The following is a 22727-nucleotide window of genomic DNA, read 5'->3' as shown; positions in this document are numbered from 1 at the left end:
TTATACAAAGTACCCAGGTCGGGGTTGAAGTGGTGGCTCAGTGGTAGAGCGTTTGCCTAGCATGTGTGAGGTATTGGGCTTGATTCTCAGCACTGCATATCAATAAATTTTTTTAAAGGTCCATAATATATACATACATATATGCGTATGTATGTATATATGTGTGTGAATATATATATATGAAATTAAGTGTGTATGTATGTGTGTAATATGTATATAATTTTTTAAAAGGTACCCAGGGTTCCTTCACTTGTCTGGGTTGGGAAACCAGCCACCATGTTGTGAAAATGCACAAGCTGTCTTATGGAGAGGTCCACGTGTGAAGGTGAGGTCTCCTCTCAATTGCCAGGTAAGTAAAGCATCTTCATAGTAGATTCTCCTTCCCAAGCAGCCTCTCAGCTGACTGCAGCTCCTGCCAACATCCAACCCTTGGATACTGACCCAGAACTATCCATCTAAGCAGCTCTTTAATTTATAACCCACAGATATTGTAAGATAACCTTTGTTGTTGGAATCAAAATATTTTGTGAATAATTTGTTATTAAGTAGCAGAGAGTTAATACAAAGAGTATAAAGAAGTTAGTAATTTGCTAAGATAGCAGAATTGGTATGTATAAGTGGTATCATCCAGTTTATTATGGCTAAGATGACCACACAACTCATAGTCCAACTGGGACACTTAAGACAGTAATAGATGGACTAGTAATAATTATTAGTTAGCAGCAATATTGTTATTAGCATATAACATTTATATTCTGGATCTCTCTAAAACAAACTGCAACATAGGATCACTAACTCTACTCTGCTCTTTACTGCTACACAACTGTGTTTCCAATGTAAATATGTATATAAAATGTAACCAGTTCAACAATGGAAAGGATAGTACACCTATTCTGATAAAGAGTGCTAGCTACCTATTCAATATTCATTGACCTTGTCTTGTTTGGTAATAAAATCCCTATGTCGTGTGGTATTAATAATGTGTCCAGATAATTCTGTACCTTTTAAATGATTCACTTGAGGAGTTTTCTAAAATCTCCCAGTCTTGCTTCCTCTACAACATCAAGCCTAATTAAGGATCTTCACCTTTCAAACAAGATGAAAATATGGTTTTTCATTTTCATAAAATGTTAAATACTTGGATTTAACAGGAAATGATTATGTTCCTTAAGGAGTTAGGCACAGAGCTCTTATTACATAATTTGGTTTAGGTTTAGCTCATAGAAACAAAGATGAATTAAATGTTTGTTACATGTTCAACATTTTTGTGAAGCAACATGGTATTTCTACAACTATTTTTTATTTTTAAAAAGTGATAGCAACTAAGGAGATGGCTATATGAATTAATTGCACTATTAGACATAATAAAAATACTTTAAGAAGTTAACTTTTAGCCATGTATAGACATGGTACATGTCTATAATCCCAGTGACTGGGGAGACCAAGGCAGGAGGACTGCAACTTAGTAAGATACTGTCTCAAAATAAAAATAAAAAGGACTGGGGCTATACTCAATTATAAAGCACCCTTTGTTCAATTCCCAGTACCAAAAAGAAAAAAATCTAAGATAAATATATAAAATGAAAACTTCAAGGACTGCCTAACAATTATGGTGGGACCAAAATTCGATAGTGAGTGATGCTTACTAGGAAGAACATAAGCTGGCAGGGTGTGTTGGTACATGCCTGGAATCCAGTGATTTCAAAATCTGAGGCAGGAGCATCACAAGTTCCAGGTCAGCCTCAGTAATTTAGTGAGAACTGATCTTAAAATTTAATAAAGACTGGAAATGTAGCTCCATGCTAAAGCACTTGCCTAGGCATGTTCATGGCACTAGGTTCAATCCCCAGTACCACCAAAATAAATAAATAAATAAAAGAAGAACATAAAGTAAGGCTCTATGGCCATTTGATAGGGTTGTAATATATCAGTGCCATCCAATAGAACTTCATGCAATAATGGAAATATTCTGTATTTATACTGTCCAAATGTTTGTATTATCCACCTGTAGCTTTTGAGTACTTGAAATATGACTAGAATGACTGAGAAATTGAAATGCAGTTCTTAAAAACTGGCACTGTCATGTGTAGCTAATGTCTCCCAAATTGGACAGATAGTTACAAATGGCATTCATAGAAACGTGAAAGAATCAGATTCAATGCCAGAGCTACAAAAATTGGTGGTTAAACTTTTTTTTTCCATTTCTGCTTCATTTTTCATCAAATTTTTCCATTTCTAATATTTGGAATTTTTCATTCACTAATTTAAGCATCACAAAATAATAGCATTTCATGTGCAGCAGAAAAAAACAGAAGCTGTTTTGGCATCCACATTTCTGACCTTCTCTCATTTCCTTTTTACTGACTTCAATAGCTCTTCCCTTCTGGGACATCTCCCATTTCAAATTTGATGACAAGGTACCAGGCTGCAGACCAAGCCCTAAATGCAGGGAATTCAGGTTTACCAGCTATTCCTCTGCTCAAAGAGCAGAGCCATAGAAACTGATGTGGTCATACAGGCACAATGATGGTTTAAGTGAGATTAAGTTGATTTTAAGGTGATATCAGTGGTACATCTAGGATTGCAAAACACAAGTAATTTCTACTATTACAAGTGTTCTTCTCAATGTTTTCAAAGATTCTCAAAAGGACTTAAGCCAAGGCTGAGTTCTCAGTCTCAGGAGCACATTATCTTCTGCATCTGATCTGTTCATTCAACCTTGCACACCCACTGTTCTCACCCAGTGATGCAGCATGGCCTCTTCTAAATTATTCCACAAAGAAACCCAAATACAGGACAGTTACATGTGGCAGAATTTATTAGAAAGTTTGAGCACAAAGGCCGAGACTAATGTTTGAGGCTAATGCAGCGGAGGACAGTCAACCACTTGCAGCTGAATATTAGATATCCCTGTTCCATAAAGTCCTCAGCCATTTCTACCATGGGAACTTCTTACCCAGCCTTGTGACCTCATTCTGCTGCTTGCACCCAGCTCTTCCATGCGTCTCCTCAGCCTTTGTCACCATATCCTGCTGTCTGCACCCACCTCTACCAGATCTCGTTCTCCTCTCATCCCCAGGTCCCTGTTTCTTGTCTCGGGTCAAAGCTATGTCTCTCAGATTTCATGCTGAGCAATTCAGACATCTGTCTGTTTTGTCCTATTTTATACAAATTGTATTTAGGTTTTATATTGCCAGACACAAAATTTCAAGTAAATAATTAAATTAAAAATGTTCTTATCCTAACTTAACAGGATTTTTGTTCCAGAATATTTAGGAGCGACTTAGGAGGCTGGGGCAGGAAGACTGCTTGTGCTCAAGAGTTCAAGGCCATTCTGGGCAACACAGGGAGACCCCACCTATATAAGAAAAAAGTCATGTAACTGTACAGATAAAAAAGTAATTGAAAACAGTTTGATGAGCATATCTGTGTATGTGTTTATTTAAGAATTAGCCAACACACTGAGAATCCAATACATATGGGAAATAGAATTTAAAAGAAAAATATGTCTAATTCCCAAGGAATTTTTCACATACAACTCTTGGTACTTATATAGGGAGAAAGGAATCCCTAAATGTGCCCCAAATTTTTAAGTTCAATATAAATCAGTTATCTTGATTAGAAAACTTTAAAATATCCCCCTAGTCCTTCTTCTGTTACTTAAATCTGTTTTTAAACCAACTGTGAAAACTATATAATTATATATAAATATGTATGATTAAATTAAAAATGTTCTTAGCCTAACTTAACAGCATTCTTTTTCCAGATTTTCAGATAAAATTTTCTTTTTCATATAACTATGTTATATACCTATGTATTGCATAAGCTACATGCAATACATATATAATAATATAATATATATAATATAATATATAATAACATATATATTATATTCTGTTACTTAAATCTGATTTTAAACTAACTGTGAAAATTACCAGTTGCATAATATTCTTTTTATTTGTTCTAATTAGTTATACATGATAGTAGAATGCATTTTGACATATCATACATAAATGGAGTATAGCTTCTCGTTCTTCTAATTGTACATGATGTAGAGTTACACCAGTCATGTAATCATATATATATAGGTTAATAATGTCCAATTCATTTCATTGTCCTTCCCACCTCCACACCCCCTCCTCCCTTCACTCCCCCCTGTCTGTCTAATCCAAAGTACCTCTATTTTTCCTTAGACTGCCCCCACAACACACTGTGAATCAGCATTACATTTCAGAGAAAACATTCAGCCTTTGTTTCTTTGGGATTGGCTTATTTCACCTAGCATGTTTTCTAGCTCCATCCATTTGCCAGCAAATGTAATAATTTCATTCTTCTTTCAGATTAATATCCCATTGTGTATATATACCACATTTTCTTTATCCATTCATCTGTTGAAGGGCACCTAGGTTGGTTCCATAGTTTAGGTACTGTGAATTCATCTCCTTTGGACATTAATTGTCTGCTTCACTGTAGTATGTTGTTTAAAGTCTTTTCAGTATAAGCTGAAGAGTGGCATAACTGGGTCAAATGGTGGTTCTATTCCAAGTTTTCTGAGGAATCTCCATACTGCTTTCCAGAGTGGTTGCACCAATTTGAAGCCTCACCAACAATGTATGAGTGTACCTTTTCCCCCACATCCTCACCAACATTTATTGTTGCTTGTATTCTTGATAATTGCCATTCTGACTAGAGTGAGGTGAAATCTCAGTGTAGTTATTTATTTATTTATTTTGTTGTTGTATTTTTTTAATACCTTTATTTTATTTATTTATATATGGTGCTGAAGATCGAACCCAGTGCCTCACACTTGCTAGGCAAGCACTCTACCACTGAGCTACAGCACCCGCTCAGTGTAGTTTTCATTTGCATTTCTCTAATTAGAAGAGATGTTGAACATTTTTTCATATATTTGTTGATTGATTGTATTTCTTCTTCTGTGAAGTGTCTGTTCAGTTCCTTAGCCCATTTACTGATTGAGTTATTTGGGTTTTTTGGTGTTAAGTTTTTTTGAGTTCTTTGTATATCCTGGAAATTAGTGCTTTATTTGAGGTGCAGTTGGCAAAGATTTTCTTCCATTCTATAGGCTTTCTCTTCACGATCTCGATTGTTTTCTTTGCTAAGGAAAAGCTTTTTAGTTTGATTCCACCCCAGTTATTGATTCTTGATTTTACTTCTTGTGCTTTAGGGGTCTTGTTAAGGAAGTCAGTTCTTAAACCAACATGTAGAGATTTGGGCCTACTTTTTCTTCTAGTAGTCTCAGGGTCTCTGTTCAATCTCTTAAATCACTGGGATTATAGATGTGGGCTACTGCATTCAGCTTACTTACATTTTTATTACTTAGTCTTTTTCTTCAATACTTTAGCCCATTTCAGTTTCAATCAAAGTCTCCTACCAAATCTGTTTCCCTAGGAGGTTGTGAAAAGTCTGCTTCTTCTTTTGATTCCTGCCCTCATAATCCATTGATTAATGGGTTATGTGTGTGTGTGTGTGTGTGTGTGTGTGTGTGTGTGTGTNCATTCACTTATTAATTTTTTAGTTGCAGATGGACACAAAACCTTTGTTTTATTTATTTATTTGTGTGTGTGTGTGTCATGCTGAAAATCAAACCCAGTGCCTCACACACACATGACAGGCAAGTGCTCTATCACTGAGCCACAATCCCAGTCCTCTGACATTAATTTTTAATTGGGCATCTCATATTTTATCTGGCAACTCTACCAATATGCCTCATGCACCCACCATTTATTATACTACAACTGTCATAGAGATGGTCTATTTTCCTGAGATTTAGACAATGAAATTTGCTATTTTTCTTTCATCTTTTTTTTTGGGGGGGGAGGGGGAGTCATGTAATTACTGTCCAACATCAGAGAAAGACATAAATGATCACTGACAAAAATCCCTTGGAGCAATGTGGCTCAGACTTTCATGTGCATGTAAGCCACGTGGAGTTCTTATAAAAATCCCAATTCTCATTCAGCAGCCTTAGGTGGGACCTGACATTCTGTGTCTAACAAAGCTTCTAGGAGAGAGCCAGGATTCTGGTCCAATGGACCACTGTTGTCAGTAGCAAGGTTTTTAATGTTTCTCAAATTTCTCTGTATATAAGACTCTCTGGGGGAGTTTTTGAAATTCTTGATGATCAGGCTCTTCTCCATCCAAATACAATCTGAAGCCCTGGGGGTGGGAGTCCTGTGTCAGTACTGTTTTTTCACTCTTCAGTTGCTTCCTATGTTAAGAACCACAGTCTTTGATCAATCAGCTCACTTGTATGCTGGTTAACATTTGTGTTTATCATTTGAGTGAAAAAAAAGAAAAACCACCCTTAAAATACTGGCAAGCTGGTTGTTACACACTTACTATAATCTTGAGAGACTGAAGTTTGAAAAACACCACAAGTCCTTACAAAGTGTCCAATTCAGTTGTGCTTTCTAAGCAATTAAGAAAAGCCATAGATTTCTAATATTTTAACTGCTATAATAAATATTTTCCATTAAATGTTTTCCAGATTTGGAAATTTTATATCTGTAACATCATGATTGTTGGAAAATACTTTTTCCATGAGTCTAAAATAATTTATTTTTCTTAGTGTCTCTAATGGAAACCAAACAACCTCTACCTCAGAGTTAGTCTGGCTTGGAAAAGACCAGAATTTATTGTCTATTACTCTTTTTGAGGCTTGGTTAGAGTCAAGGAATGTGAGTTAAGGAAGAAAATCAAATCTTTAAGTTTTTGTTCTTTTTCACATAAAGACATGTCAACCACAATGAAAATTTTCTTTCAAAGCAACTGATACAAATATAGCAAGATATAACACATACTTACACAAAACAGGATTGCTGACATAAAGTTGGCTGGGGGAAACATTTTTTTTAATTTTTTTTTTTTTTTTTGTAGTTGTAGATGGACAAAGTTGCCTTTATTTTATTTATTTTTGTGTGGTGCTAAGGATCCAACATAGTGCCTCACACAGACTAGGGAAGTGCTTTGCGACTGAGCTACAGCCTCACCCCTGGGGGAACCTTTTATAAAAGTTTTGTTTTTTAACCAAGTCCTTGTTTTCCCCCCTAATTTTGTCATTTCAGTGTCATCCGTTTTTAAGCCATCTTTCTTAAATCACAATCTTTTCTGCAGTCTTGCTGAAATTGAGGAAAGCTGGAATGCTGGAGCCCATACAATATTTCTTTTACTTTTTACTTTTATTCTGTTTTCTCTTTGTCTCCTTCCCTCATCAGGCATTCTCTTCTCTTCCCTCATTCATGCCTAGCCTACACATTCCATCTTTTTACTGCTCAATCCTGCACCCCAGTGCCCCACCACTCCAGAATCTGTGACCTACCTCTCCCCCCCCACTGCCAGAAGCAGCTACCAGGAGCTGGAAAAACAACCTTAAGTCCATACATGCCACTGATGCTGGGTGGCCCCATTAGCAAGTTGAAAGGCTGCCAACTTGAAAAGGTGACTCAGAAGAGATACAGAGAACAAGATTATTAAGATCTGTGGATGACATATTGTTCTGCAAACATTTAACTGTGGGTCTTCAGGGTGCCTTTCAGAAAACTTTCTCCTAGAGACAGGTGCGGGGAAAGTGGAAATGACTCCAGATCTGTCCTTCATACAAAGTCAGCTACTGAAATGTTTCTTTTCTAAACAAAGGTAGTTTGCTCTTCCTGCCAGGAAAAGTCACACACATTTTCTTAAAACACAGCCAGCACCATAAAAGGACATTATTCAATAAAACAGTAACTATGTTAGTAATTGTTAAGCAGTTACTATGTTTTTATATGAATTTGACCTTTAAATCTTTATAATAGCTAGTACAAGTACTATCATTACTCCATTTTAAAAATGAGAAAAACAAGACTTAGAGCATAATGGCTTATCCATGGTCACACTGGTAATTGGGTGATGAAGACAGGGTATGAACACAAACAAATCAACTTAAAGGTCAAACTTCCAAGTATAGCTCTGCAACTATATATTTAAATATATTTAGAGCCTATGCTACACAATACTGTTTCATAGTTCTTGCAGGAAATAACAATCCTAAAGGACCTTAATTTTAAGCATTGTTGATAGTAGATGCATAACTGTTGTAGTTTTCTCTAAACTGATACAGTGGTTAAAGGGGTTATTTGAAGTGCTTGATATTAAATAATAATGAATCACAATAAGAATGTGATTCTGTTGTCAATTTTCTTTCAATTTTTCTGATTGCAAAAAAGTAAGACTCTGAACATTGCTAATTTGTGTGAACATCACTACTTATTTGCTAATATTTTTATTTATTATAAGAATGTTGGGGCATAGGCAGGGGAACTTTAATAACTATTTTGTGTTCATTTCTAAGATTTACTTTCTATTTATGGAAAATTATTTGGGTTTATTTATTTAGTTTGGGATATACATTTTTTAAAATAACATTTGCATTATAACAAGTACATGGTAGAGTTGTTGGAATATGTGTCAAAAAATAACACTAGTGGTAATACAATGATTAGAGTCTAAAATACTTCAAATAAAACAATGAGAACAAACCCCAAAAGGACTCTGAAGTCTTATCTTCCTTAGTACTATGAAAATATTTGAATTAAGAAAGAAATGAAAAGTCTAGCCTTCAAGATAAAAGAAGGTAAACTGTTGTTGAATTGCTCTGGACTCTAGATTCCAAGACTTCTAAAAACATGGGAACATTCTTTACTCCTCCTCCTTGTTCTAAGGCAATATTGTGTTGTAGAAAGAACTTCTGCCTCACTTTCAGAGGCTGCAGGTTGGATCATGCTCTGCCACTAACCTTAGGCAGGTTCTAACAATTTCCTTGAATGGAATTTCTCCATCAAGAAATAAAACATTAGCTGTATGTTGTGACACATACCTGTAATCTCTTCTGGAAGCTGTGGCAGGAGAATTTTTTACACATCTGCCAACAACTCTACCATGCACTTTTTTTATAAAAAGGCATGCAAATGTTATTTTAAAAGAATGTTATCCCAACCTAAATAAGTAAACCCAAGGCCAGCCTGGGCAATTTAGCAAGACCCTATCTCAATAAATAAATAAATAAAATGAAAAGAGTTGAAGATGCATCCATTAGTAGAGCATCCTGGGTTCAATCCCCAGTGTTGGGGAAAAGAAAAGAAAAACTCTAATGAAATAGTTTCTTGTAGCCTTTTAGTCTATGATTCTACACTCAACATATCCTCAATCATCTTTAAGATGTTTTCTAGGCCCTACTGGGACCATAAGTAAATGTAAATGTATATTTACTCACACATGCTCCACAACTAAGTGATAATCTTCCCCCTATGTAATTAAACATATATATTTATTCATTTGCCTTTTTTCCATAGAACTTATCTAGAAGAAGCTTTGTGTAGATCTGTATAAATAACTTATGTTATTTGAGAGAATATGAGCAATGCAAATTTTATGAAGCTTCTGTTTTTGTTATTAAATTTCAAGGCTTATTTGGGGTGGGGGTGAAGGCTCTTTTTTTTTTTAAGTCAGCTGCATGTTAGGACCTGATTTTATTCTGGGAGAAAATGAGGCTTTCACTTCCTTTACACCATTCAAAGAAGCAAGCTTAAATTCCAAGAATGCCTGTGGCAATTACCAGGCACTGCACTTCCCCCTCTGTTTGTTTATTTTTATGCTGGGAGCAAAGTACAATTAATTACCACTGGTCACCACACTAGAGTGTAATTATGTCCTGAAAGGATGACCAAGCTGCCTTCTCTTATTGAATCACTGTGTGCACAGAGATCCTTTTCCAGAGCTGCTCACAGACATGATCAGCTCAGTACTGTTGCTGGGCACAGCCTGGGCTAAAGAAAGATGGCCCAGCTGTAGTCAGTACCCTTGAAGTTTCCAGGTTGGTTGCCTGACAAAAACTCAAATCAAATTACAGAGAACACAAAGGGCAAAAAGGACAATATCAGTTCTGCCTAGCTACATATGCAGTCGACTAGCTATATAACATCATTTAAACACATTAGTTTAATGATTCATTTTTTTGTTTCAATATTGGCGGTTCAATCCAGGGCCTCACACATGCTCCACAACTAAGTGCTCCACAACTAAGTAGTAAGTGGTAAGTGCTCCACAACTAAGCTACACTCCCAGCCCTTTTTAATTTCTAATTTTAGAAACAGTCTTGCTAAATTGCCCAGGCTGGCCTAAAACTGGCAACCCTCCTGCCTCAGCTTCTGAATTAGCAGTGATTACAGACATGTGTCACTGCACCCAGCATAATCTGCTTTTTTTCTTTTTAATTAGTTCTTTTTAGTTAGTTCTTTTTAGTTATATACAATATTAGGATTTCTTTTATCATAATTACAAAACATGAAATATAATTTGCTCTAATTCAGTCCCCAGTACTTCCCCTTTCCCTCTTCACTTCGCTCCCTTTGTTCCCTTTCCTCTCTATATTGATCTTTCTGCCTTTTACTAACAGTTTCTTACAGTTGTTTTTTTTTTTTTTAAATTAATACTTTGTGGCTATAAAGGTGAGATTCAAAGGAAAGAACAGTGGAATGAATCTGACCTAACCTCCCCATGTACATAATGATTCACTTTTTTTAAAAAAAAATTTTGGTTGTAGATGAACACAACATATTTTTTTTTATTTATGTATTTAGTACTGAGAATCGAACCCAGTGTCTCATGTGTGCTAGGCAAATGCTCTACCACCGAGCCACAACCCCAGCCCAATGATTCACTTCTAATAAACAACTTTTTGAAGGTTCTCTTTTATTTGGAAGAGAGGAGACACAAACTGCCCTATAATCAAGAAATTTAGAAAGGGGATCTAGCACATTCATTTGTTCATATCTTAGCACCTTGCATCAACCATGATGCCCACATTTTATTCTTTTAGGTATTCACTAACATTTTGAGCATTTTATGCATAGGATAGAGTAGTGTCACTGGAGGAGGTCCAGGAAGGTCTTAAGAGGGGTATCTCAACTCAGAGCAACAGGGTCCTTAATGAATGTCACAGGAAAATATTTCAAAATGAGTCAGAGGCACAAGCAGAGATTTATTAAGGAAAGCAAGGAATGCAGATTCAAGGGAGAACAGAGCTTTCTTGAGAGTGAGACACTCTTTGGGAGTCTCAGGTTCTTTTAAAGGAAACTGAGGGAGGGAGGGAGGGCCATGGAAGGTATGTGAGGATGACATCAGTCTGGTGGTCATAAGATCATTTATGGTGGTCTGGAGTTCTCAGAATCTCTAGCATGACATTTTCTCCATTGTCTGATCAATAGATCATGTTTGGAAAGTATTCTCTATTATGGGTTATTCTTTTCCTTTTTTTAATATTACAAGTTTTTTAAAATACTATACCTCCCTTTGCACGTGTTAACACATTGTACAGGGCAGCCTTCGTAAATGAGTGAATTTCCAGTAACTGTTAAGCTTGTCAGTGAAGATTTATAGATTTCCCAGAAATTCAGGAGTGACAGACCTTGGAGAAAAACTGACTTGGGAAGAAAATGTGTGAGAAACTTTAACACACGTCTTCCAGATTCAGGTTAGTTTCCTTTTCTTTCCTTTTTGTCTCCTTACTACCTGCCTTTTATTTCTTCTGTCTCAAGGGAACATAATGAACGTGTGTAAAGAGAAGTATGAGATGTTAACTGCATTGAGAGTCTGTGAGTGTAGAAATAAGTACCGGTAACATAATACTAATCCGCAGGAAGGGCAAAACAACAAGCTTGTCATTAACGATCTTTGTAGATCCTTGCCCTGGAGACTATGTTATTTGAAAACGATGTATGTATTTGTATTTTATTTTTTCAATGTTCAATAGATCAAACCTCAAAAGAAAAGTTTCAAATAAATCTGACTCAGTGACCTAGATGTGGCCCAAAATAACAGTGTTTCTGTGATTTGTTTATTGCCAGCGCTGTAGCTCAATAAACCCCATCAGACTCTCCCTTGTTTAATTCAGAGCAATTATCTGTTAATTGACTGTTTGCTAGGAATGGTAAAATAGTTAGGAAGAAGAGAGCTAACTAGACTAGGATTCAAGTTTTTTAAGACTGAATACCCTTCAGCTTGAAACAGATTGAATTTGCATCCCCTACCCAACCACCAAATTGGGAAGATACAGATGTTGAAGGAAGCCCCAATTCCTTTGGACATGTTAAGAAGACTCCAGGGACTGGGAAGAAGATGACTCCTCTGAAATTCCTTTGGAAATCATTTGGAAGAAAGTGAAAACCTGTAAAATTTCTGACTTTTATCATAATGCATTCCTTCCTCCTTTAAAAAGTTTTTCTTAACTCAAAGCTTTTCAAAGAGAGAAATTTTGAAACAATTTTCTTTTGTCTGCCTTAAAATCTGGCTTCAAATAAGACATATTTTCCTATAGTTTGACTTCAGATATTTCTGAAGCATAAGTGTTATGGCCTAGCCTCTTTCCTCAAAGGCATGATAAGAGCTGTCAGTAACAGACTCTCTTCTTAAACATCCCCTGCACAGTTAATGATGGATCCCCACACTGCAATCTCATGCAGACTTCTACCCATTCATTCAATAAGTACACAACAAGTCCCAAATAATTCAGAAGTTTAAATAAAAAGGAATGACCTGTATCATTTGTTGTCACAGCTGCTGAGAGGTCTGCTTATTTAGTAATTTATAAAAAATCTTTCTGTTAACCATACCAATTTTAAAATGTTTTTCGTGGTCAGGCGTGATGGCTCATGTTTGCATGTCTGTAATCCAAGCAACTCAGGAGGCAGATGGATTGCAAGTTTGAGGCCAATCTCAGCAATAGAAAGAGACCCTGTCTTAAAATAAAAAGGACTGGGTGTTTTAGCTTAATGGTAGAGTGCCTCTGATTTCAATCCCCAGTACCAAAAAGTTAAACAAACAAACAAAAAACCTCACTTTTTGTTGTGACTTATTAATTCCCTCTAGAAAATCAAGGATTTGATGTTTGTTTTACATCAATGTGTGATTTTCATTAATATGCTCACTCTTAAGAGACTTTACCAAGTCAAAGGAATAAGGTTTTCCTGTGGAAATCATTAGCTTAGATTCTGACCTGCAGGGAGCTAGTGTGGCTTGATGTTTATAACACAGAACATGGGACATGTAAAGGCAGGAGACCTCAATTTACTTCACTTGTCAATGAGTCTATTTTTCTATTCCACTTATCCTATTTGATCCTTTTTCAAACCCACCTGCTCTTTTTTCATTGTGATTTCTTTTTTTTTTTTTACCTTATGTTTCTCTGCCTTAATTCATGTGATTTATTTTCCAAAGTACTTTGTTAGTAGCCTATTTCATATAATTCTGTTTTCTCAAATTCTTAGAGATACTAATTATAGCACTTGCCAGCTCTCACCCATGACAAATTATTTCCTTATGTGTCTTAGAATTCATTAGAGATTGCCTTTTATTTAAGAGAACTTCCGTGGCCCTACTCAGAGTGTGCTTTCATTTGTTTCTACTAACTGTCTCTGGGTGTTCCTGGTCTAGAATTCAAATGGTTCAGGAAGAGATATCACCTTGCCCTCTCTGGGATTATAGATAGATTTTTTTTTCTGGTTCTCCATTCATCTCCTTTCTCTCCTTTGTAAATCTTAGTTCCTGTAGAGGTCCTAGTTTCAAATCTCTATTTTAACTCTTCTTTCTGTTGAGTTTTAAAGTCTAACTCCTTAGGCCTTAAGGCCTCTTTCAACTTCATACCTACCCTGGACTAAAACCTGCCCACCAAGGTTTAGTTTCCTTTTAATACTTTTAATTTTGCAAGCTTACCATGGTATTCACAATATAATTTATTTTATTTTGCTGACAGTTCTAGATATTGGTAGGACAGGTTCTCTATTAGTCTTCCATGTTCCCAGAACCATTTTCTTTTGTTGTGAAACACGGGTACCTGTATGTATAGGATAAAGATAATGATAGCATGTACCCTATACAGTTTGGGTAAAGATTAAATGAGGATCTTACTCCTTTCGTTAGTCAGCTTTCTGCACCTATAGAAAAAAATGCCTGAAATAATCAACTGTTAAATGGAAAGGCTTATTTTGGTTTACAGTTTTGGAGGTTCCAGTCCATGATCATTAGTCCTGTTGCTTTGGACCTGTGGTGAGCAGCAAATCACGGCAGGAGCATGTGGTAGAGCAAAATCACTTCCATCACCAATCAGCAAAGAGGCAGAGGAAGAGTCTGAGGTCCTACAATCCCCGTTGAGGGTACCCTCCCAACAACCTAAGGTCCTCCCAAAGGCCCCACATTTCAAATGTTCCACCGTCCACCAGTAGCATCACACATGGGCCTTCGGGGGACACTGAATATCGAAACTATAGCAATCTGCCCCTGGTCTCTAAAGGTTCATGACCATCTCATGATGTTAAATACATTGAGTCTATCCCCCCAGCTCTCTGAAGTCTTAGCTAGTACACTGTCACTTAAAAGTCCAAGTCCAAAGTCTACCATGAAGCTCAAGCCAAACCGAGCTGTGAACTCCTGGGCATACTTGAATCATGGCTTCAGTGGCCTCTGGGTGCACTGCCCTTGATTTCTGAACACGCCGGAAAGAAATCCTAGGGAAAGTCCTGAGTGAGCAGGAATGTGAGGTTTTTTTCACAAAGGAAAATATTTTTTTTTAATATTTTTTAATTGTCAATGGATCTTTTTATTTTCATTTATTTATATGCAGTGCTGAGGATTGAACCCAGGGCCTCACACATGCCACAACTCCAGCCCCACAAAGGAAACTCTCTGAAACAAGTTTGTATTTTTTCACTTGTGGGCTTGTGATGGGTGGGATGGCTTCACAGATCAAACAGATTCACAGATTCCTGATGGGCTGTACTGAGTGAAATATGCTGTTAACTTATCCAGACACATTTGTGTTTTTCCACAATGTCAAAACTTACTGAATAACAATAAATTCAAACTACATCAATTTCATCAATTTTAATTCACCAGTCATACTTCCCATGGTAGTCAGCAATGGGGCCATCACAAGTTTTTTTTTTTTTTAAATTCCATTACAATCTTAATTACTAATATCTATAGCACCAAAATTGTGCATCCATCTTTACACAATGATGTATAGGTTACAGAATGACTAGCAAAAGGTTAATGGTGGCCTATTTAAAATAGGCAGAAATGAAAGCAAAGGCAGAGAGCTGAGCTGGATGCAGAAGAGTCATTGCAGTGGCCAGGTAAGAGTTAAGGAGCCAGCAGCAGAACTTGTTTAAAGCACAGAGCTGTTCAAGGCAAGAGGTGGAGCTATTGGGGAGCATGGAGCTGTTCAAGGTGAGGGTCCAGATAGCAGATAGTTTTGAAGTGGAAGGTATCAAGCAGGGAGATGGAACTGAGCTCAAGCCCCAGGCACAGAGTCAGGAGTTTGTTCCTTGCCTGTCAGTCTTGGGACTGGTTCACTGGGTGGTCTGATAAGATTGGTAAGATGATGGGTCACTATGTGCTGCTGTACTACCATCTTAGGTGACCTAACTTTTATGTGTTTTAGGTGAGTGTCCTTCATCGTTCATTAGTCTGGTGTGTTTGATAAGATCACAAGCCTGGTCTCTTTGATTTTTTTTTTCTTTTTATGGTACTCAGGTTTGAACCCAGGACATATGAGGCAATTGCTTTACCACTGAGCTAAACACCTACCCCTTTAAATTTTTTTTTTTTTTTTTTTTTTTGTACCAGGGATTGAACTCAGGAGCACTAGACCACTGAGCCACATGCCCAGCCCTATTTTATATTTTGTTTAGAGATGGATCTCACTGAGTTGCTTAGCGCCTCACTGTTGTTGAGGCTGGCTTTGAACTCTCAATTGTCCTGCCTCAGGGTCCCAAGCTGCTGGGATTACAGGTGTGCACCACCACACCTGGCTAAATTTTTTAAATTTTTAGACAAGATCTCACAAAGTTGCCCAGGATGGCCTTAAATTTGTTGTCTTCCTGCTCAGCTGCTTAAGTAGTTGGGGTCATTGATACACTTGGCTTTGACATGAGTCTGATACATTCATGCAACCTGTGTCTCTGATGTAATTTGATAAGTTCACAGGTGGCAATTTTTATTAGCACAATTAATTTCTTTATCAGCATGCACCTTAGATTATGCTGTGCAGCTGGGGATTATTCTTTTTGCTAGATTCTGTAGGTAATCTATCCAGACAAATTGCTGAATCATTCTGCTTTAACACTTGCACTGAAAATGGTGTAGCTCAGGGCAAACTCCTTCTTATAAAATAGAGTAACTCAGAGCAAGGCATAGCCTGAAACTGCTGTTCTATATAACGTGGAGTAACTCAGAGCAGGGCACAGGCTTCTATCCATGGGGCCCTACAGACTTCCTTCCTATTATCCTACTGCAAAGCATTTGGCTTATAACCACACCCATGTTGATCAAAACCTTACATGCTCTCCTTTTCTAGTCATGCTACAATTTTTTCCAAACCTTTCTGTTCTGCTTCTTTTGGCTCCTGATTATTAGGGTAATTTGGCTAAAAACATCCAGTAATACACATGCTGCAGCCTCACCTTTTTTTGTTTTGTTTTGTTTTTGTACTGCTAGAAATCAAACCAGAGAGCTTTGTATATACTAGACAAGTGCTGTATGGGACCTACATTCCCAGCCCCTAGGCTAGCACCTTTAAGCCTGACCTCCACAGTGTTTCAGGGCACAGGTAAGATGCATCAGAATTCTTTGATATGGTATAAGCAGATGTCATCTAGTGTAATTTACAATGGAAAACTCATTTCCATCTGAAACATTAGCATAGCGTTTACTATCCAAAGTGCTATCAGCATTCTGGTATTCTGAGCTCTTATAACAGAATCACCTGTTAAGCTCTACTTACGGAATTTAGGTTTTCTCTAACCAAACTTCCAAAGTCCTCCTCCTAAAAAGAAAATTCTTCACATTGATAGGTAAATAGCATTGGCAAAGACTGCTCTCATTACCATTTTTTATTAGTCCATTTTTCTTTGCTATACCAAAATAACTGAGATAATCAACTGATAAAAATTGATTTTGGCTCAAAATTTGGAGGTCATAGTCCATGATTGATTAGTCCTACTGATTTTGAACCTGTAGTGAGGCAGCAAATCATGGCAGGAGTGTGTAGTGGAGCAAAACCACTTACATCACCACTCAGTGAGCAAAGAGGCAGGGGAGGAGCCTGAGCTCCCACAATCCCCTTTGAGGGCACACCCCCAATGACCTAAAGGCCTCCCCAAAGGCCCCACCTCTCAAAGACTCCACCACCTTTCAATAGCATCACCTGGGACCAAGCTTTTAACATGTGGGCCTTTCTGGGACATTCAAGATCTAAAATTATGGCAGCCACTGAGGATAGTAAATTGAGAGTAGAAAATATTATAAGAAATCAAGGGAGTTATTGAAAAGCTAGAAAGACTAGTGATAAACAAGAATTGGTTTGCAGTTTCTAGGATAAAGCGCCAAATAGTAGAAGCTAAATTTGGATATTGCAAATTCAGTCTCGTGAAGTCCAATTATCCAAAGCTTCCAAGATGGCACCTTGAACACTGCACCCTGTAGGGTGGTATGGTGTGTTCTTGCATAGTGGAAAGTGAGAGGGCAAAGACAGAGGGCAAACAAAGGAGCTAGTGCTGCATGAGCCTCTTTTATAAGGGCCTCATCCCTGATCTGGGGTCAGCCAAGGTAAGATAACAAGTTGATGTTTCAACACAATGGTGTTGTTGGCTTCATGTGCAGCTGGTAATTAATTTCCCTATTTCTCCACTTGCATTCAATGTCCTTGTAATTAAATTTAGAATATCTCAGAATGTTTCTTTTATCAAAGTTAAAACTTATTTGTTATAATATAGATTGATTGGAAGCTACTTAATGCAGGCACACTGACTTTTCCTCCCTTTTCTTCTTTCTGGGCAATAATTGTATTCCCATGTCTGGCATAGTACCTGAAGCATGATAAATAAACAATAACATTTACTGAATTAATGAACATGTAGAGGGCATCCTTGTAGGAAATTAAGGTAATAGAACACATTACAAGACAAGGTTTTTAGAATGAGCTGGTAAGGATAAAAGACACATGGATTTGTGGGACCTCACATCTTTCCTGAATTGTCTTTGCTATGAGTAATTGCAAATTGGAATACACCAATTTTCTTGTAATTATATACTATTTGTCCATTTTTTCCAAGTCTATTACACTTATTATTTTTTAAAATATTTTTTAGTTATACATGGACACAATATCTTTGTTTATTTATCTTTTATGTGGTGCTGAGGATCGAACCCAGTGCCTCACATGTGTGAGGCAAGCACTCTGCCACTGAGCCACAACCTCAGCCCTATACTTATTATTTTATCTTGTCACAGGTTGTAGGCATAGTTGAAATGCTCATATTTTACACAGTAGGAATCTTGAGAAAAAATACTCTTGTTTTGGTATTAGGTATGAAATTCCCTTAAGGGTAAAAGTGTACGAGTATTGTTCCACACTCCAGGTTAGGTGGTCTTAGTATGGAACTGAACTGCTCATTAGGCATAGTTCAGACTGGTTTTCAGTGGTCATCTCTAACACACCTGTCCTGTCTCCCCATTGTCCTGCAAGCTACTCCATAGGAGGGATCCAGCTGGGTTCCCTGCATAATATCAGTACTAGTAAATTATGTTGTTTAATGATTCACTCACTTAAGGGCTCTGTTCCAGTAAGATCTGACACAGTCAGAAGCATTTGAGCTTCCATTGGTTTCAAAACAGGAATTATAATTCATTTTGGCCAAGTGTGAAATCATCATAACTCATGTTCTTTTGAAACACATTTTGAACAACATCCTGCTGACTGGAAAGATGCATATAATCCCTCAACAGAGCGATTGCTCATTCAACACTTAAGTTTTAAAAGGAAACAAAATTTCAAGTATTTAATTTTTATCATTTACCAGTCTGTTTTTAGCAGATAGGCCTGTACTATGATTCTTTTGAACACAGACAAGTTTTCTGAACAGAACACTGAGTTTTTTTCCCCATTAAAGATCATCACTTAGATGTAAATTTATCATTTTAGATGTTGAGAAGTATTCGTTTAAATCTGAGGCACTAAACTTGAATTCTGATCCTGAGAGCACGGTGTGTGTGTGTGTGTGTGTGTGTGTGTGTGTGTGTGTGTGAGAGAGAGAGAGAGAGAGAGAGAGAGAGAGAGAGAGAGAGAGAGAGAGAGAACCTTTCAGGGATATAGAGATTAACAGAGGCAAGAACAACAAAAACTGACTAGTTGTCTAGGGAATATGGTGTTCAGGTGAAACAGGAAAGTACCAAAGAATAGAATCAGAGGCAATACCAAGTAAAATAATAGGAACTATTATGACTAGTACTAACATCTGTATAGTACTTACTACGCACAAAACACTGTTACATGGGAAGAGTATTTTCCTGCTTTCTTAGGTTATAAGTTTATTGTAAACTAAAATTAAATTTAGTTTGTTTTATGAAGGGCCCTTGCTCAATAAATATTGTCCAATAATAATGACATTAGATTTCCCAAAACAAAGCAAATGGGATAAGGAATGAAGGATTGAGGGCAGATATGGAGATGTTTCACTGGGTAAGGATGGAGAGGAGCTGTTAAAGTAAATTAGGGCATATCAGACTCTTCCCAGATTTTGTCCAAGTTTCAAAGATAATTTCTTCTTTTCATTAAAATAGCCATCAAAATACAGCTGAATGATGGTGGCACTATAAAAATCTATCTGTGGGGGTGTTGCTTTCTTTACCCTATGCTTCCCTAGCTTGGCCCAACCTCCAGAATGTTCTGGGACTGCTGATATGGAAGCAATCACATCTCTGCTGGCAGCAATGCTGGTGGATTTTGTTTTCTAGCATTGGACTTTGTATGAGGGAGTCTTTCTGGAATTTTGTGCTAGTAGCAGCACAGAAGGCAAATGTCCTCAATAACTGAGTGCTGTATGTACTTACTTCTTTTCATAAAAATTGATCTTGATTAGGGCTAATTCAGCATGTCTCCAAAAACAATCATTTAATTGTTTCTGGCATGAATTTAACCAAAAGGAGATTTCATGTTCATGCTAATACCTTCATGCCACACAGTCTATACTATGCTTTCCTAGCTTAAAAAAGAGTCTTAGTATAAACTGGACTTTAAAACAAACAAATAAAACCCCTCAATGCCTACATGGGTTGGGGAATGGGAGTAGGGAAGAAGGAGAGCCATGTACATGAGAGACTTCCATCACTTTTCTTTTTGGTACTGGGATTCAATGACTGAGTCACATGCCCAGCCCTTTTTATTTATTTATTTTGAAACAAGGTCTTGGTAAATTGCTTAGGCTTGGTAAGTTGCTGAGGCTTGCCTCAAACTTGCAATCCTCCTGCCTCAGCCCCCTGAGTCCCTGGGATTATAGGGATGTGCCATGCCCAGATTATCATCTTTTTTTAATGATGGAAAAGCAATCAGTAAAAACTAGAATTAGAGGATGATATTTGCTACTGTGACTCTGGAAGGCTAAGGTTTCATTAACAATGTAAATGTTGTGTGGGATCTAATGTCACAAAGACATTTTTCATTTGCAAGTTATCAAACCAAGAATTGCCTATTTACAACAAAGAGAAACTTCCAGTTATTGGAATTGCTATAGCAAGGAAGTGGAACCTTGGTTATGGAGGTTTATATAACACAACAATATGAAAAGGACCGGGAACATTTTTCATTACAAATATCTGGGTTACACAGGGAGATCATCTTTACTACTTACTGTGTCAACTTGGACAAGTTTTTTTTTATTTAATTTTTTCTAATCTCTTTTTATCCAAGTTTCTTTTTCTATAAAGTTGAGATAATATCAGTTCATTCTTCATAGACTTGTTGGGATGTTTGATTGGAAAACATAACCAAATGATTTTGATGTTGTAACCCTAAAATAATAGGCTTATCATTTACCCTGTCATAGAATAAGAAAAGTGAAAGTCCTCCCCAAGGGACAGGTCTGACTGTGGTAAGCAAGACCAGAACATACCTGGTCACCACAGTGATCCACTGATCATATAGCCCACTTCCTTTTCCAAAACCCAGAAATAAAATAAGCCACTCATCTTCCAGGGAGAGAAGTGAGTGACAGAGCAGAGAGACCTGAGTTTTTAATCCTGCTAAAGTCCCTCCACAGGAGACATCAGGATTGGTCTTCATCAGGATTTCACCTTCAGGGTGAAAGCTGAAAGGACAGTCTATATTCAGCTAATGCCAAATCATATTTATGGAACAAGAAATAGGAAATTGATTTAACACAGAGGAATTTAGAAGTGTACACGAATGTAATAATGATGACTGTGATAGCAACATATACTGAATTTTACAGTGAGTTAGGGCACTGTTCCAAGATTTGTTATTGTATTTCTCAGGTTTTTTTTTTTTTTTGTAAAAAATAAAGCTGGTATTTCTCCACAAATCTGACTCCCTAATCTTTTCTCTCAGTTGGTTTTGAGTTAGAAGGAGAAACATATTATATTTATTGGGTTCCCAAATTCTAAAAACCTATTATGTTGAAAGTTCTGGGAGATTACTGCAGGTGACACACTAATGACTAATCCTGTTTTCCTTAGGGATGTTGAAATTTAGTAAAAAGAGTGAAACAAATAACTGTAAAAACAAGATGAATATTTAAAATAATGGAAGCAAAACAAAGTGTTTTGGTAAATTCAAAGGAAGAGAAATTACTATTATCTGGAGATATCAAGAAAAAATGGGATCTGGGTGTGCCCAAGCCTATAATCCCAGTAACTTGGGAGGCTGAGGCAGGAAGATTGAAAACTCAAGGTCAGACTCTGCAACTCAATGAGACACAGCAAAATAAAACCAATAAACAAGCAAAAAACCCAATAACCTCAAACTCATGGAAGAGGTGGTATTTAATATAGTTATTATTTTAACAGATTGATCTGGGTAAGGGAACATGTTTAGCAAAGAACAAAGCCATGAAAGTAGACAAGCATGAGTTTGATGTCAGAGGAACAAGGACAGAGAGTCATATTTGTGGAGAAATAGCAAATTCTGCGGATGTACCCTTATCCATGGTTTTGCTTTCCATGGTTTCAGCCACCCCCCAGTCAACCATTGTTATGGTTTGAATATGAGGTGCTCCCAAAAGCTCCTGTTAATGTAGGACTATTCAGAGGTGAAATGATTAGAATAGAGGAGCTGTAACCTAATCAGTCCATCCTAGTTTGGGTGGTAACTGTGAGCAGATGGAGCATGGCTAGAGGAGGTATGTTACTGGGGGTGTGCCCTAAAAGGGTTCTTCTTCCCTTTGGCTTCTTCTTTTTGTCTCTTTACTTCCCAGCCACACGGTATCTTGAGCAACTTCCTTCTGCCATGTCCTTTCACTAAGATGTGTTACTTCACCTTGGGCCCAGAGCAATGGACTCAGCTGACCATGAACTAAATCTCTGAAACTGAGCCAAAATAAATTTCCCTCCTCTAAGTTGTTCTTGTCAGTTGGTATTTTGATCATAGGGATGCCAACCTGTTGAACACAACCATGGCCCAAAGTAATGCATAGTAAGATATTTTGAGGAAAATTATGAGAGAAATCAATTTATTATGGGAAATTGGCTCAAATGATTATGGTGGCTGAGAAACTGGACATGCTGATGACTCAGAAAAGTTGGTGGTGTAATTTAGTCCAAGTCTGAAGGCTTGAGGAAAGCTAATGATGTAAATCCCAGCACCATGCTGGGGAAGAAAAAAA

Source organism: Marmota marmota, unplaced genomic scaffold, assembly GCF_001458135.2.
Source record: "Marmota marmota marmota unplaced genomic scaffold, marMar, whole genome shotgun sequence".
Classification (NCBI taxonomy): Eukaryota; Metazoa; Chordata; class Mammalia; order Rodentia; family Sciuridae; genus Marmota; species Marmota marmota.
Note: the sequence above shows the minus strand (reverse complement) of the source record.